Here is a 3,524-nt window from a genome sequence, read left to right as displayed (position 1 = left end):
AGTGCTGACTGCTCTTCCAGAGGTCCCGAGTTCAAAATCCCAGCAACCACATGGTGGTTCACAACCATCTGTAATGAGATCTGATGCCCTCTTCTGGTGTGTCTGAAGACAGCTATAGTGTACTTATAAGTACTAGATAAATAAATCTTAAAAGAAAAAAAAAAGAAAACATGAATTTTTTTGTTTTGTTTTTGGGTTTATTGAAAATATGGCATAACAGATTAAACAGCTCCATGTGGTGTTTTGAAATTCATCCCAACTGTAGGCTAAGTGACCTGAGGGTTAGAGAGACTGCCAAAGTCCAGAAGCTCCAGCATTTCCTTGGTGTCACAATCTACCTTAATGATCTCCTGATCTAGGGCTGAGACCTCAGGAACCTAATTATCTCTCCCCTCTCTCTTCTTCCTGCAACTTGATAGAGATTCCTCTCACCGGGCCTCTCTGAATCTGTTTCAACAGATGCATGACATAGCCAGCTATCTTGTTTGGAAGTTTTTTGCTGGGGATGATGGCGATTTCCTCGCACACACACTTGTTGGTGTGGAAGTCATTGCCCAGGCGTGTGTAGTACTTCTCCATGATGACCCAGGCCGCCTTCTTCACGGTCTTGGTGCGAACTCGGCCCACGTTGATGGGTCTTGGTAAAAGAGCAAAACATGAATTTTGTTTTTTTAGTCATTTTTTTAATTGAAGAACTTTATTTTTAAAAAACAAAGATAAATGTACAAATTTTTAAGCATTTTTTTAAAGGTTTGATACTCTGCATTAAGATCTTACTAGTTACCATGAGCAAAAAGTACATGCAAAACAGGATGTAACCTGGAATTAGTCAACGTTTTCTTAGTGTGTAAGGATTGAGCCTAATGTTTTTTTTTTTTCTTGAACTTCACACAGTCTGTTGTTTCTGGGGCAGTCCAAGCCTCTGGAGTTAGCATCCCACTATCAGTGACTGCATATTATGTCTGTTCTTTTGTGACTGGGTTATCTCACTCAGGATGATATTCTCTAGATGCAACCATTTTCTTAAGAATTTGGTTAAGTCGTTGTTTCTGATAGCTGAGTAGTACTCCATTGTGTAAATGTACCACAATTTTTTTTTGTACCACAATTTTTGTATCCATTCATCTACTGAAGGACATCTGGGTTCTTTCCAGCTTCTGGCTATTATAAATAGAGCTGCAATGAACATTGTGGTGCATGTATCTTTGTTGTATATTGGAGTGTCTCTGGGGTAAATTCCCAGAAGTGGAATAGCTGGATCTTCAGGTAGTACTATGTCCAATTTTCTGAGGAATCGCCAGACTGATTTCCAGAGTGGTTATATGAGTTTATAACCCCACCAACAGTGGAGAAGTATTCCTCTTTCTCCACAACCTCGCCAGCATCTGCTGTCATCTGAGTTTTGGATCTTGGACAATCTGACTGGTGTGAGGTGGAATCTCAGGGTTGTTTTGATTTGCATTTCCCTGAAAAACATGATTTTTTTAACTTGCATTTTCTAACACTACAGACGTATCACATCTAAGTCTTCATCTATAAAACACATCACATTATAACTTTATCACATTCTTGTGATATAAAATATGGCGACTCCTTTATAATACATAGTCGTGAGCATGATTTATCAGAGTTAGGATTTTAAATTTTGCTTATTTATTTCACATGAATGGGTATTTTCCCTACATGTACATCTCTCTCTGGGTACCACATGTGTGCCTGATGATAGCAAATGTCAGAAGAGGGTGTTGGATGCCCTGGGACTGGAGTTACAGACAGTTGTGAATCAGCATGTGGGTGTAGGGAATTGGACTCCGGTCCTCTGGAAGAGCAGCCAGTTATGAGTTCTGGCGTATTAAACCCAGGCCTTAGTTCAAGAGGTCTTGTACATGCTCAATAGACACTCTGCCCAACTGAGCTGTATTCCCACTACATTATGATAGGAATGTCTTACGTGGTTAAAGGCTACATGACAGAAAGTATTCTGAAAAGATCTCCTTGGACTACCCAGTCCCATCCTTCCTTCTCACAGTAGCTCTGAGCGCTAAGTATTCTCATTGTCTCCATGGACAGGGAGGAAACTGAGTCACATCATGCTTAACCTTGTTACCCCAGATCACAGAACCATAAGAAACGCAGGCAATGTGACTGAATCTGCTCTCTTATGAAAGTGCTAAGCTAGTGCACACTCTTAATCTCAGCACGTGAGAGATGGAGGCAGAGAACCAGGACTTCAATGTTATTCTTGGTTTAGAGAGTCGATCTGAAGTCACCCTGGGCTGCATGGGACCCTGCTTCAAAACACCAACAACAAAAAAAAAAGTACTCTTCAGTAATGGAACTAATTTTAAATTATTAGTAAATAATTACTTTTTTCTACTCTGGTCTTATTATATTCAAAGATATTATCTTTCTTCATGATGAAATTAGTAGGCTTGAACTTTTTTTCCCCTGAAGGTAAGCCTGCAATGCCTTCAATTCTGACAGGATCATTTATTCCAAGAAATGTTTTCCTTAGTATTCAAGAAATAGCCAGAGCTGAAGACATGGCTCAGTGGTTAAAAATACTGACTATTCTTCCAGAGGACCTAAGTTTGGGTCTCAGAACCGCAATTTGATGGCTTACAATCTTATATTACTTCAGTTCCAGGCGACCCAACATCGTTTTCTGGCTTCTGGGGGCAGCTGTACACACATGACATACAAACACATACAAAAAAAAACACAAATAAAATGTAATAAAAAAGAAAGATGGATTAAGGCAACGATGTAACAGGAACTTGTAATTTCAATTCTAAGGACGCAGAGGCATGAGGACTGCCGTGTGGTTAAGGCCAGCATGTGCCATGTAGCAACAGCTTGCCTTAATCAAAAGCAAAAATAAAACGTTTGTCTCATGTGTGTCAGGGGACCGGAGGGTTGGCGGAGGGTGGGGGGGGGGTGGAGAGAGAAAGAACTTGGACTTAAGAATGCAGGAAGGTCTCAAGACAGAAAGAAAGAAAAAGAAAAAGAGCATAGATTTCAGCACCAGGGACAGAGTAACAGGCGCCCTCAGCACCCTGGACAGAGCAAGCGATCTTGCCTGCAGGGGAAACCCAACCTTGTTGATGTCTGACCAAGAGAAGCCTGAATGTTCACCTCGTCTTTATTCTTCCGTTCAGAAGACCTCAACCAACTTATGAACCTCAAGAGCAACCGTATAAGGAACAGATATTGTAAAGACGCCTCTTAACAGGACCGGGTTGTGTAAATAAAATGACTTTGGTTCATACACTCGGACAACTCCAAAAAGATCTAACAGTTCTTAGCTGGGAATAGGACACTGTTAATGATACATTAATTTTTCAGTTAAGTAGCATAAGGCTTACCATAGTCCTTTTCATCCCTCGAAGTTCTATCTCATACTTTTTATGCTCATGCAAAGCACTTCGCAGAAAAGAGGAAAATATTCTTCAGAGTCATCTACCCTATAGTCCGTTTCCCTACCTCAACATCCTTTTCTCTTCCTTAGATACGCACTTGCGCAT

At 40.6% G+C, this 3,524-nt stretch overlaps 1 pseudogene across 1 annotated transcript; it reads right to left on the bottom strand.

Moving 5' to 3' along the window:
- Positions 1–221: 221 nt before the first annotated feature.
- On the bottom strand, positions 222–3,524 carry LOC308424326 (small ribosomal subunit protein eS17-like; annotated as a pseudogene). The gene is made up of 2 exons: positions 3,484–3,524; positions 222–637 (listed from the first exon to the last, which is right to left on the bottom strand). The product of its transcript is annotated as a small ribosomal subunit protein eS17-like (transcript).

Source organism: Micromys minutus (assembly GCF_963924665.1).
Source record: "Micromys minutus genome assembly, chromosome: 9".
Taxonomy (NCBI): Eukaryota; Metazoa; Chordata; class Mammalia; order Rodentia; family Muridae; genus Micromys; species Micromys minutus.
Note: the sequence above shows the minus strand (reverse complement) of the source record. Positions and strands in the feature narration are given on the sequence as shown.